The sequence below is a fragment of the Aotus nancymaae genome, unplaced genomic scaffold, assembly GCF_030222135.1.
Source record: "Aotus nancymaae isolate 86718 unplaced genomic scaffold, 86718_ANA_hifiasm-v0.15.2.pri h1tg000032l_0, whole genome shotgun sequence".
Taxonomy (NCBI): Eukaryota; Metazoa; Chordata; class Mammalia; order Primates; family Aotidae; genus Aotus; species Aotus nancymaae.
Window position 1 is genome coordinate 17,999,819 of NW_026988445.1, and position 14,545 is coordinate 18,014,363.

A 14,545-nucleotide genomic window follows, 5' to 3' on the forward strand; every position below is an offset into this window, starting at 1 on the left:
TGGCCCTGGGCTGATTAGGGGAGGGGATAGTGGCCCAGGGTGTGAGATCCTCACAGAGGGGGTGGTTGGGAGTGTGGGCTCTGGATGGGTTGGTCTGTATTTGAAAGGCACGCTCGTGGGTGAGCTGTTATCTATCCCCAGAAATTGGCTAACCCTCCAGGGTCGGCAAGAACCGCAGATGTCAAAGCATCAAAAATACAGAATAAAAGGGCACAAGGGATTCATACAATATATAATTTATGTATTTACATGCACATCTGAAAGATTTGAATGTTAAAAGAGTAAATGAGTTCATTCCACAAACACTCATCAAATGCCTACAGCGCATCAGGGCCTGTGAACAAGTTAGATATATTGTTCCTGCTTTCTTGGTGCTCAGAGTTTAGCATCAGTCACCGAAATCTCAGGAAGTCCCACCTTCAAAATAAGGAAATACTTGACAGGTGGATCCGACGCACTGTTGCCATGCAGAGCCCTTCCTGATGAGCACTGCCTGTGTTTGACTCTGTCTCTCCTTCCTCCAACTTTGTATTATTCCTATTCCACCCATTTCTGAGGGTTATAGTCCTTACTTACGTGGGTTGATGCAACTAATTAAGTCATAGACCATTCTCTCTGGCCTGGTATCCTTTTGAGTTCTTTGAATGGCTTTTCCTATCTCAGTTCTGACCGGTCCTGTGCCGATTTCATGGTTTCAAGGACATTTTTACAAGAACTGTCTTCAGGCTGGTTTCACACATCCTAAGAAAGAAAAATTGGGAAACTGATTGCAATATATGATTTCTTAGTTGCAGCTGTCCCAGAATCACACCAATTCCCACTGTCCCAGGGAATAAATCCTCATCACACTCCCCTAGTATGGCTTTTAGAGGGTACAAGAGAGAAAGACTGGAATAAAATTCTACCTTCAGACACTGTGGATTTGGAGAACATCCCGAGGAGGCTGTGTGTCTTCAAGAACCTCTGGCAGACACATTTTTTGTGTACACAGCCCCGTTATCTAAAGAGAGGGCCAACGTTAGCACAGAGCAACATGTGGATTACTTTAGCCTCTGTGAGCTCACATATCCAGTTCTACACTGTGATTTTTAGGTATTTTGTAGCTCAAAACACAATTTTCACTAGGAACACGGTTATAAAAGTTGGGCTCCCAGGCTGGTTCCCCCAAAATGACTTTACTTTTCCAAGGAAATCCAAATTTGGAGATGAACATCTTAAGCAAGAAGAAGTATGCAATTACCTGAGCTGAAAATCCCAGTGCAGAGCCAAGCAGCCAGCGGAGTGAGGCCATCAGCACAGAAACACCCAGGACCACATCAGGGAAGGTGTCACCACGTGCCTCTATCTGCAAACTGGACGTGTGATGATGTAAAAACATGAAACATGGGTATCTTCCACGGGGTCAGCCCTACCACAAGGAGGTAAGTCTTGCTTTTAGCAGTTATCATCCGTGTTCCCCATCGGCATCTTTCCTGGGCCCTCCACTCCCCGCTAAATATCAGTTATCGTATCAGTTAGGATTGCATTTGGGCTCGACAAGACAGAAAAGCTCAGATGAGTTTAAATAAGACTTCTTTCTCCATCATGTTAAAAAGCAATTATCTTGGCCAGAAGTGCAGAGCAATCATGGTTCCAGGAAGTCCACCAGCCCCCAGACCCCTCTTCTGTTCAGAGCATGCGCCCCTCATTCCCGTATTCCAGGGAAGTCACCACAGCTCTGGCCATCGGCAGGGTGCCCTGGGCAGCAGGAGGGGTGGCAAGAACAAAGGTCCCCTCTTCTCCCAGATGGTCTACTCTTTCTACTTATGTCTCATTGGCCACAACTAACAACAAGAGAACTTTGGAGATGATCTTTCAGCTGGACACCTTGTCAACCAAGTCCAATTAGGACTCTGTCACTTAGTAAGAAGGAGAGAATATTTGTTGACGTGGACAGCCAGGAGTCTCTGCCACAGGGAACAGGTGATTAAGATTTCTTATGTTAACGTCATTGGCCACAGCTGGGTAAGAGTAACAGCTGCCATTTACTGAATGTTTACAATGCTTGTGCAGGGTCCAAAGCTAAGCATTCGAAATACATTCTCTTTTAATTCTCATAGGGATTCTATTAATCAGGCAATTAGGATCCCAGTTCCGTGATGTGGAAACTGAGGCCCATGGTACTCACCAGTAGATGGCAGAGCTGGGATGTGAATTCTGTGAATCTCACCTGCTCTGAGGCCAGCAAATGTCTGTAACTGATGGCGGCAGCCATGGTGTTTCCCAAGATTCGGGCCAGCCTGTGCAGGACAGGGGCTGTCCTGGCTCATGTCAGGAGATGTGTGATCGTCCCATGGCTGAACTTGGGCATCTCCTTGTTTCACCCTTGACTGGAGCTTGCCCTCTTGCCAGGACAGGGCTGAGTGGAGAATCTGAATTTCTGCAATCCCTTTGCCACAGTTTGGCTCTCATGAGCTCACACGGTGCCACCTTGTCAATCCTGTTTTCTTTCCATGTCTGCCATTGGTGACTCCAATTACATTGTTCTAGTCCTGGGCAGAGAAAAGGACACGAACAGCAGCACCTGCCAAATGAGAAATGTGCTGCTCTGCTAGCAGCGGGCATGCATCAGAGCTGAAGACATGAACAGGAAACGGAGCCAGGGTGGAGACCAGGAGGGGAGCACTTAGAGGGTGGACGCCACATCCTTGGGGGATCCTGTGTCCTTGGCTGTAATGTCCACACCAGTGGAGCACTTAGTGAGGGACTTCAAGATGGTGTTGGAGGTGACCTGGGTGCAATTATTACAACTATCCCTTCCGTGCAGACAGAAGCCTCAGATCAAAGAGATGCAGTCACTTACTCAAGTCCATTCAAGTGAAAACATGCATGGGCTGGATTCTTTCTACCACTCCAGAGATCAGGAGCAAGATCTGGAGTGAGGATCAGAGTGCAGAATGGGGTCATGGAGACGCAAACACGTCAGTGCAGCAAAGTAGAAACCAACAGACGAGGTCAGTCCAAAGTAGGTTCACGAGTTACTTTCCCTGTGTATTCTCCAGAACATCCAGACCAGGCGTAGACACTTGAATACAATGAATGTTCAGGAGTATTCTCTCACCACCATTTCTCTGTGACCTTTGGCTTCACTGAGCCTTCACTGATCTTCATTGCCTATGGAAAAGGAGTGAGTCAGCCTTCCTTTCCCCCAACAATGTTAACACAATGATCCTAAGAGACTCAGATAATAGCTATGAGCCTGCTGGGAAATTATACTCAATGAGCTCTTACAATTGGCCAGACATTTGAAATACAATCTTATAATTTCATTCTCACCACAACACCGTGAATTTTATGTGATTATGTTAACTTTACCAATGAAAGGCCAGCAGCTCTGAAAGGTTAAGCAATTTGTCTAAAGACACACAGCAGAACTGGACTCAAAATAGTTTTTACACTAACGTTCATACATTTCTCTTTTTTTCCTCTTTCCCGCATAGCATTATTATTTTAGTTCATAACAAACCTTGACTGAGCATCTAGCATATTCTAAGCACTGTAGATACAATGGTCAATAAGATACGATCCCTCCCCTTAAAATAAGATTGCTTATGGATTTATGCAAAGAAGAGTAGCTTGGGCCTGGTGTGGTGACTCACATTTGTAATCCCAGCACCTTGGGATGCTGTGGAGGATTGTTTGAGTCCAGGAGTTCAAGTTTGCAGTGCACTATGACGGTGCCACTGCACTCCAGCCTGGATGACAGAGTGAGACCCTGTTCTTTTTTTTTTTCTTTTGAGACCCTGTTCTTTAAAAAAAAAAAAGTTTGAGCAAAAATGATACCGTTTTATGAGTGCTGGCAAATGTGTAATCGAGCATGACGGCCTCTGGAAGTTCTCCCTTCACTAAGCGAAAACTTACACAACCCATGAGTGAAAACAAGCAGCAAATCCCCGTGCCTCTTGTAGGGTGCAGAGCCAGTTTACAGGCTGCATTGCGAAGACAGAAGGTTGACCTGAGGTGAATGTGTTTGCACAGTTGCCTTGGAAAGGTGCCTGGGGCACTGGCTCTGCCCGGAGCCGACTGGTGGAAGGAAGAGAGTACACAAGCTCCCTGTCCCTTCCCACAACTCCTGCTATCTTGTCAAAAGACACAGCCAGCTTGTGAGGAGGAGGGGGCCACACCAGGGAGCCTGAGGCCTCACCTGGGGGCCTGTGGCTCTTGCTAACCCAAGTCAGGTACACGTGGCCTGCACAGCCTCTGAAAGCTGCAAAGTCAAAGCAGCTTAAGTCAAGAAGATTCTTTTTGCCTCTCAAAGGAATAGCGGGGCTGTCTGATTCCTCTGCTGAGCTCCAGGCCCAAGGGTGAGGCCCAGCTCCTTCAGGGACTGGGCAGGGGGCTGTCTGTGGGAATCGCTTTTCCAGAGGCTCCACTGGGCTTCCCAGGGAAAACGGACAGCCTGCCTAAGCGCCCCCGGGAGCCGGCATTTACTCCCAGCCCGGGCCTGGTCAGGAGGGTGACGGGATCTGCACAGTGTTATTCCTTGAGGCAGTTCCCATCGTTGCAAACATTACCCAGGGAATCGTTTTACAGAACAAATAGCAACTGGTCTCCTACGTGAGTTGGGGAGGGCAATTGAGAAGGAAATCTGAGCCAGGGTTTTAGCTCACAAAATTAAACTGGAAGAAAGCGCCAGCCTGTTGTCAAGCCATCTTATGGAGCCCAAGACCTAGTTGCTAAGTGGCCAGCCCCACGGAGTTTCGCGGCTCCTCTGCCCGCTCCTCTCACTCTATGCAATGGTCACTCTCATGACCCTGCAGAGCTCCGTGGAGACCCTGGCAACAAGGAAGTCAACTCCCAGCGTGGGAATGAGCACTACAGGAGCGAGGGTGGAGGGAGGGTGAGGGAGAGTGGAGGGAGGGTGCTGGGAGGGTGGAGGGAGGGTGGTAGCAAACTGTGTGCACCCAGGAGGGACATGTAGGACAAACCAGATGGCACCAGGGGGATGGTCATTCCCTCTCCCAGCGTCCCAGGCTGACTGCAGTGTGGGAGGCTCCTGGGGAGAGCGGCACTCCTGTGCGGGCTGCAATCTTGGAGAGTTGGGCTCTGTTTGCCCCTCCCAGCCTTGCTTTTGGACAATCGTTCCCTTTCTCAGACTCGGCCACATTCATCTGTCCCAGGGGCCAGCCATGTCTGTAGGTGGATGAAAGGGATGTAGGTTCCTTGAAAGGGAACCACTTTGAAGGGAAGGAGAAATGGCCAATTTCGAGCGATCAGTAGGACAACAACTGGCTTGCAAAAGTTCCAAATATTTATTAGTTGGCAATAGAAGGAAACGCGGGCACCCAGGGCATTGTGGTGAGATTGACAGCTCCTTCCTGGAGGAGAAAGTGGATCTGTCACGGTAAACATCAGGGTCAGCCTTTGGGGCGTGGAGCCACTGCAGCAGCACGGGGGTGTCATGCTGTGTGGCTGCAGGCCTGAAAGTCGTCATGATTTTAGTTTGGGATCTGTGCTTTGTGAATGAAAGCTTATGGAACTGTGCAGCACACACAGGGGCTTGCTTGGCCCCACGTGGTCCTTCTGCTGCTGCCTCCCAGGGATGGCGTCTCTGCTGCTGGTTTCCCTGTCCCCCGGCACCGGGTCCCACTTGGCTTCCCTTTTCCCCTCTCTCCCAGCAACCTCTGCCATCCTTCCACACAGTGGGGGCCTGAGGCAGGTGTGGGGACAGGAAATGCCAGCATACATTCTCCATACACCTCGGCCCAGGACATAGACGTGTCTGTCCCCAATTCAACATGGTGGCTGCTGGTGACCCAGCACAGGGGAGCTTCTGGTTTACCCCTTATCCAGGAGGTGATCTTGGTCTTGGCCCAGAGGTGTCTCCCTTGGGAGGTGCCAGGAATGAAGTACTGGTCTTGTGGGAAGGGGAGAGTGCCTGCCTTGCCTGGCTCAGGGATGGTATGTCAATGTGATGGCTGAGAGAAGGGGGCCCCCTCCTAGTAGCAGGATGGGGTCCGCAAGAGCCTGAGATAGTCTGTATCCACAGGGAGATATCCCTGTGCCCAAGAAGAAGACTTTAATATCTTCTAATGGCTTTTTTTGTTTGTTTTTGTTTTGAGACGAAGTCTTTCTCTGTTGCCAAACTGGAGTACAGTGGTGCAATCTTGGCTCACTGCAACCACCGCCACCTGGGTTCAAGCGATTCCTCTGCCTCAGCCTCCTGAATAGCTGGGACTTTAGGTGTGTACCATTACGCCTGGCTATATATTTTTTTGTATTTTAGTAGAGACAGGGTTTCACCATGTTGGCCAGGATGGTCTCAATCTCCTGACCTTGTGATCCACCCACCTTGGCCTCCCAAAGTGCTGGGATTATAGGGGTGAACCACTGCGCCTGCCTGGCCATTTTTTTTTTGAGATGGACTCTGTTGCCAGGCTGGATGGAGTGCAGTGGCATGATCTCGGCTCACTGCAACCTCTGCCTCCTGGGTTCAAGTGATTCTCCTGCCTCAGCCTCCTGAGTAGCTGGGACTACAGGCACATGCCATCACACCCAGCTAATTTTTGTGTATTTTTTTAGTAGGGATGGGTTTCACCATGTTGGTCAGGGTGATCTCAATCTCCTGACTTTGCTATCCACCTGCCTCGGCCTCTTAAAGTGCTGGGACTATAGGTGTGTGCCACCTCACCTGGCTTCTTCTAATGTCTTCATTGGCTATTAAATAGCCAAAAGACACCATGGCAAGTAGAGAGAGAGAGAGAGAGAGAGAGGAAGAGAGGAAACAATTTACATTTTAGTATCTATAACAGCACTCATGTTCTGCTTTTTGAGCAAGGAGCCCTGAATTTTCACTTCACACTGGGCTTCAAATTATGCAGCTGGCCCCAGTGCGCACAGCCCTGGGGACCTTGGCCAACAAAGCTGGCCTTGCCACTTTGTCTTACTCTCCGCTCTTAAAATGGTTATGGTCAAACTACCTGCACTCAGAGCGTCAGCCAGCCAACCCTGGTGACTGGTCTGGTGCCGAGTGGAAGGCACAGACACGCTCCCTTCGCAGACTTCGTCCTGTCTCCAGAAGTTGCCTGGGAGATGCCTCAGGGAGCAGAACCCCTGCAGTGAACGTTGGCCACTGGCTTCTTTCAATATGATCATTTATGTCGAGATCCTGATTTTGCTTTTTGAATGGAGACTGGCAGAGGGGCAAAGCCTGAATTCCTTCATCTAGCAGGTAAGAAGGCTCTACGCCAACTACCTGACCTCAGGCACCGTGGAGTGGGGAGGCTCCCATCATGGGCCAGAATCAAGCAAGACTCTTAATTCTAACATCTCCTGATTATCAGCCGCAGCAGAAGATGAGGGAGTAGGAGAGACGGAGGGGCTAAGCAGCGCTTTGACCTGAGTCTGTAAGAACGCGTGGACTTTTTCAGGCTGAACCTCTTTCCTTTCCTTCTTTTCTAATGGACCTCAGGTGCACAGCACTGACTTGACTACACGGCTACATTCAAAGCAAACTTACACCTGTGAAAAGCCCTTCTTTTGCCTTCTTTGATGTTACTTTTTTCCCCTTTAGCTCTAACCCTCTACCCCCCCACCTTCGGCACTTTGCCGCATTCATGAGGTACCTATCATCCATCCATATCATTCCAGTTCTGGCCAGCCGGTGCGGGGAATTTGTGTTTGTCTGAGATTTTAATCTGTACTGCTCTCATTGCTGGTGAGGTTGAGAATCTCTTCATTGTATTTTAGCCTTTGAGCTTCTTCTGTGACAGGCCTAGTCGTATGCGTCACCTGTTTTTCCATTGTATTTATCTTCTATTGTGTTTATCATATATTAATTTATACATATTTATATTTACAGAAAATGTGCTTTGTTCTTTTGTGGTGTGTTGTTTCAAATAATATCAAAATGGCATTGCGATGAGTCTTTTCCTTTTACTCATTTTCACGCTTAACAGTATGTTTTTGAGGCGTAATCATCGGCTCTCTGGAGACGGAGTTTCTGGCTTCTGATTGCTGCAAGAAATCTGGTGGTGTTAACAGCTCAGATTGACCGTCCCTCTAGTGAGGACACCTCGGCCACCCAACAGAAGCAGTGCCATATGAATATCCTCAGACGCGCTCCCTTGTGCACAGAGGTGCACATATATATACATGTGTATATATATATATGCAAAGATGTGTAATACGGTATTTCCCTCCTGAATTTCACTAAACACTGCCTGGCTGCTTTCCAAATGGCAGCACGAGTCCACATGAACTCCTATTCCTCCCTCATCCTCACCAATTGCTTTTTCTCCAGCATTCTAGTTCTGACCAAGTGGAGTGGGGAATTTGTATTTCTCTGGGATTTTAATCTGTACTGCTCTCATGGCTGGCAAGGTTGAGAATCTCTTCACATGCTCATTAGCCTCTGAGCTTCCCCTTCTAGGACAGGCCTACTCGTTTGCGTTGTCTGTTTTTCTACTGTATTTATCTTCTTTCTCTGCCTGATTTGCAAAAGTTCTTTACAGTTTCTGAACACCAGGTATTTGTCAGGTACAGAAAATGGATATTTTTTTTTCCTCTGTCTGTTTATCTGGACTCTGTTGCTGGTTACCGAACAGAAATCTTTAGCAAAGTCAGTCATCATTTTTCTCTTCTCGTGTGTCTTTTTTGTATTTTGTTTAATAAAACTTTTCCTCATCAAGACTCTAAAGATATTCTTCTGCATTTTCTTCTAGTTTTATAGTTTTAAAGGTTTCTTCTAGCTTTTATAGCTTTGCCTTTATAGTTAGGCCTATGATGAATTAGGAGTCTTAAAAATTTTAATTTCATGGAGTACTGGATTGGCTTTCTATGATTTTATAACTTTTCACACCAACAGAAAAAGTGGGAATGAATATCAAGGAATCACCAGGGAAAGGGCTATGGTTCCTGCCCCAGTGGTTAGTGTACATCCCCTGGTCTGGCCTGGAGGCTCCCGAGCCTCTCCCCTCAGTCACACAAATGTGCTGCGTGTCAAATGGCCCATGTATTGGGGATGCCAGTGGGTGTGTGAGGAGGGGTGTGGCACAGAGGAGATGGTGCTGGGCTGTAGGAGACAGGCACGGCTGGGCTTTATTTTGAGGCAGAGGATAGCACCAGAAGCAATTTATTTTTTAATTAATCAACTAATTAATTAGCTTTTTGAGAGGGAGTCTCGTCACGCAGGCTGGGGTGGAGTGGTGCGATCTCGGCTCACTGTAACCTCCACCTCCCAGGTTTAAGCAGTTCTCCTGCTTTAGCCTCCCGAGTAGCTGAGATTATAGGCATCCGTCACCATGCCGGGCTAATTTTTGTATTTTAGTAGAGACACAGTTTCACCATGTTGGTCAGGCTGGCCTCGAACTCCTGACCTCAAATGATCCACCCACCTTGGCCTCCCAAAGTGCTGGGATTACAGGCATGCGCCACCATGCCCGGCCTCCAGAAGCATTTTAATCAGGAGCTTGGCAAGGAGGGAAGGATGTGTCACAGTGCACTGCTGCCGGCAGCGTGGTGGGGGTAGCTGGACTAGGGGATGGCTAGTCCAGGAGACCACTCAGGAATTGGGTGCTGTGTTCAGGTGGGCACTAGTGAGGGCTTGGAAGAAAGGATGGAAGCTGGAGGACACAATTCCAGGGCATTTGGGAAGTGAGAACACCACCACCACCAACAGTGTATCTTGGCAATGGACCGGATGCAGACAGTGAGGGAGAGGCTGTGACCTAGGCTGACTTCCAGAATCCTGGGCAGGACGCCTGGTAGATGGCTGTCACTCACCGCTATGGAGATGAGAGTGCAGGGTATGAACTGTTTTGGGAGCAGGTGGAAGATATTGCTGGGTTTCCATCTTGGGAGAGTCAAGGAAAAGAGCTGAGACCGGGGGGACGCTGGGCAGGAATGAGTGCTCCCCACACAGAGACTGGGTTAAACACAAACACAGGCAGAGGCCAACTTGGGCAGAGTGGCCAAAGGAGAGGTAGGTGGCAGGCAAGAGTGGGCAGAGCCACGGATGGCCAAGTGCCCTGGGATGGGGGCACCACGTTTCCAGGAGGGACTCTGTCACCCTGCTAGTACCATGGAGGGCAAGGAGAAGGTCTGAAAAATTGAAGTTCATCAGTACCACACGCCAGTGCGTGGAATTACTTAGGAAAAGGCGGCTATTACACTTTATTTTATTTTATTTATTTTTTTGAGATGGAGTCTCACTCTGTAGCCCAGGCCGGAGTGCAGTGGTGTGATCTCAGCTCACTGCAACCTCCACCTCCTGCATTCAAGTGATTCTCCTGCCTCAGCCTCCCGAGTAGCTGGGACTATAGGTGTGCACCACCAAGCCCAGCTAATTTTTGTATCTTTAGTAGAGACAGGGTTTTACCACGTTGGCCAGGATAGTCTTGATCTCTTGACTTCGCGATCCACCTGCCTCGGCCTCCCAAAGTGCTGGGATTACAGGTATGAGCCACCATGCTCAGCCTGCACTTTATTTTGATTGAAATTCCTTGTCTATTTGTTTTAGCAGGTGGCAGGCCTCTGGTGGCCCTCATTGGAACCCTCAGGCTCAGGTGATTGGTGGAAATAGAGGGTGGTTACTGGGTGCCTCAGATGGGCATGCAGGCAGTGTAGACAGCCCGTGTAGACAGTGTGGAAATGAGTGGGCAGAGAGGGAGGCACAGAGGACATGACACATTTGGTGCCTATTTCCAAGTGTGAGAGGAGCTCCCTTGGAGAGATGACTGCATCCCCAGGGCTCAGGGCCCCGGAGACATCTGCCAGGGCTCTGGCCTCGAATGTCCAGGGCGCAGGCTAAGACAGTGAACGGCACAGACGCCAGCCTGAGTGAGGAGAGGAAGGAGGGGTGCACGAGGTGGTGGTCACGGCCTGGGCTTCTTTAGTCTGATAGGACTGAGATCATACTTGTCCCTCGAGCCTAGTGCAGCACATTATCTGGGAAGGGATCAGGGTCAGCTGTCAAAGCAGCAATGCCTGCTCAAGGCACGACCCTTTCCAGATTGGTGTTTCTGTCTTACTTTCCAAAGTCTGGTGAATCAACCTCAAAACAGTGTGCTGTTAGGGCCCAGCCTAGCTGAGGGTAGATCCCACCTGGAGGGTGAAAAGAACCAGGAGCCCATGCCAGGAAACTGTCTCAGTTGCTCCTGATGGCCCTTCTACTACGCAGGTGAGCATGGACTCTCAGCAGGGCCAGCAATGTCAGCTCCTTCTAGCAGAAGTGATTCCATGGAAGATGGCTGAACACTTCCCAGAAGCAGAGCTGGCTGGGAACCCCTGTGGGATGTTGGGTCACCCTGGCTGGCTCAGGCTTCCTGGGCGTGAATGTGACTGAGTGCCGTGTATGGTGCGGGGCAAACGGCAAACAGCCTGCAGGTAGTTCCCTCCTATCTGGAGGGGAACAGAGGCCAGGGAAACTCGTTACAGACACCTGCATGAACTAGGCACAGGCCCACAGATTGCCTTTATTTGCCAGGTTCAAAAACTTAAAACTTGGAGAAGAGGAAAATGCTCCTACTGTGGGCATTTAGATTGGGAAAAGAGCTGGGACAGCATCCTTTAAAGGGAGTTGGTCCCCATGTTGGGCTCCTCTGTGCCTCCTTTCAGGGCTCTGAGGATGCTCTAGTTCAGTCTGCCTAGTTGAGGTTAGCAGGGGTCCTGGAGCCAGGTCTCTCCTGGGGCCCTGGGTTTTCTAGGGGCAGAGCAAGGGCTGGCCATCTGGAGTCTGTCCTGTGCCTCCTCAAAGGCCCAGCCTCCTCTCACCCCACCTGGCCTTTATGACCAGGCAGGGCAGGGGCTGCAGACACACAGGGGGCACCCCAAGTTGGATCCACCTGCCTAGGTGCACTTTGCCATGCCTTGGGGTTCTCAGCTTAAACTTGTGTCTAGCCTGCCTTCCACAGTCACACCCGGTTTCTGCTGATGATGCCCAGCATGTCCCAGCAGATGCACGCACGGACTGACTCAGGACCGTCTGCCTGACGGATGGTTTCCACCAGTGATGGACACCAGGCACTTGTAGGTTTCAACAGTAATATTGGTCCATTGCCTTTGTGCACGTGGGCAGAAACTTTTCTAAGTTAATACTCGTATTGCGTTCCTTTGATTCCTGGCAACCATGGAGTTAGATGGTATCAGTACCTCTTCATTTCTTTCCTGTTACACCTGGAGAGAGGTCCTCGTCCTTTTACTTCTCTTAGCAACATGGCAGTAGTGGAAATGAAGACTAGATAAGCTGTGGAGTTAAGACACAGGCATGTTCACCTTTTAGTCCCCTGCTCTGGTACACCTTCCTCTCTGCAACCCCTCTCTGTACCCACTCGCTGCTCACCTGGTGCTTTTGTTATTCTGCACTCCAAGGCAAATGGTGATTCCCCTGCTGATAAAGTCTCCTCCGCCCACTACCACCTCCTCAGAAGCTGTCTCCTGCTGCATTCCCAATGCCCTGCAGTGTCTGCCCCATAACACGTAGTCTCTGGGTGGAAAGGTAGGGGAGACTAGGGGAGAAAGAGGAGCAGGGGAAGGAAGTGAGCGTTACAATTTGGGGTTAGGAGTTAGGTTGCGATGTAATATAATCAACTAATATCAGTTATGGGACAAAGCTCCAGTGGGTTCTAAAATAGTATTTGAGAATACTGTTTGTAAATGATACCTTCTTAGAGAAAAAGAATCTTCAAAGATGATCTTAGATAGCCCAATTCTGGTGAGTAAGGAAAAATAAAGTCCTGATAGGAGATTTTCCTTCTAGGGTTTTCACATAATTGACAATAAATTCTAGGCCCAATGGTGACTCCTGAAAAGCTTAGGCTGTGGCCAAGTGGCTGCTCACGGCACCATGCAAATGAAAAATGGGCACAGGGCATCTGTCACAAGCACAGACTCCTTCTCAGTCTTCCTTCTCCCCAGCCGGGCCCTGTCCCTTCTCCTAACCTCAACATCGGGACGCTTGGCGAAAGACAGCAAGGATCTGTGGGGTTCTAGAACCTGTTCATGCAGCCATCTAAGACAATTTACCTCCTCACTTCAAAACGGATTCATGCCTCAGCAGCGGGGTCAGCTGGGATCAGCGAGCACACAGTCTACCCTCCCTTTCTGCCAAGGCTGGCCAGCTGAAAGGAAGCAGCTTTGCAGGAAGAGCACATCCCCTCTGTCTCTATAGCACTCAAGGGTACCAATCACCTAGGCACAGTGGCTCACGCCCACAATCCCAGTGCTTTAGAAAGCCAAGGAGGGAGGATCACTTGAGCCCAGCAGTTCAAGACCAGCCCAGGCAACATAGAGAGAACCCACTGCTACAAAAACAGTTTAAAAATTAGTCTGGTACGGTGATATGCCTGTAGCCCCAGCTACTTGGGAGGCTGAGGCAAGAGGATTGCTTGAGCCCAGGAGTCCAAGGCTGCAGTGAGCAATGATTGTGCCACTGTACTGCAGCCTGGGTGAGAAGGTGAGACCCTGTCTTTTTTTAAAAAGGCATCAACTAGGTGCAGTGGCTCACGCCTGTAAGCCCAGCTCTTTGAGAGGCCGAGATGGGCGGATCACCTGAAGTCAGGAGTTCGAGACCAGCTTGGCCAACATGGTGAAACCCTGTCTCTACTAAAAATACAAAAATTAGTCAGGCATAGTGGTGGGTGCCTGTAATCCCAGCTACTAGGGAGGCTGAGGAAGGAGAATTGTTTGAACCCGGGAAGCTGTGGTTGCAGTGAGCCAAGATAACATCACTGGACAGAGCGAGACTCCGTCTCCAAAAAAAAGGCACCAATGTACACTTCCTCATTCCCTAATAGCAAGCATAGGCTAGCATGAGCTCACAGACATTCTGTGAAGACACAGAAAGGTGACTCAATCAGCCTTTTGAAAAGTGCTCATGGCACTGGTTAAACACAATCTATCCATGTAAAGGTGCACAGGAGTTGAGCAAGTCAACATGAAGTCCCAAGAGGCTGAATGTGAGTAACTGAGCCCTGACCCAGTGTCCTCCATACATGCGAATTCGACCTGCCTTCTCACTGGGCAGTCAGCTGCATGCAGGGCTGACCTGGATATTTCTCCCTTTTGAAGGCCAGAAAGGTGGGCAATGTCCCAGCACCTCTGAAATGGTCACACAGGGCCACAGGGAGTCTTAAATCTGACCTGTTCTACACTTGCACCTTGACTCTGCTCAGGTATTCAATGACCAGGGGAGATGTTACTATGGGAGACAGGCTGTAGACAGGTCCAATAAAGTTGGGTCACTGGCAAAACTTAGGTTTTCCTCAATAATTCCTCCTCTCTAAGGTATCCAGTGGTACTTTCCTTTTTTACTTGTAGGCCTTGATTATCCTACCTTGACCAAGATTAGTAAAATGTTGAGTGCAGACATCTTTTTCCAAATTGCAAACAGTGCCCTAAATGTATAAATATAACATTTCCTTTGATCCAACCAAAGAATAACTGTATCTGGGACCCTGTTATAGATTTGATCTCACCTCTTCATCCATCTGTCTAGAACTCGGTCTTCTATAAAGTGAAGGGATGGTCTCCTCCAACTCTGCGCTTCCTCTTTCTCCTGCTGGGTACC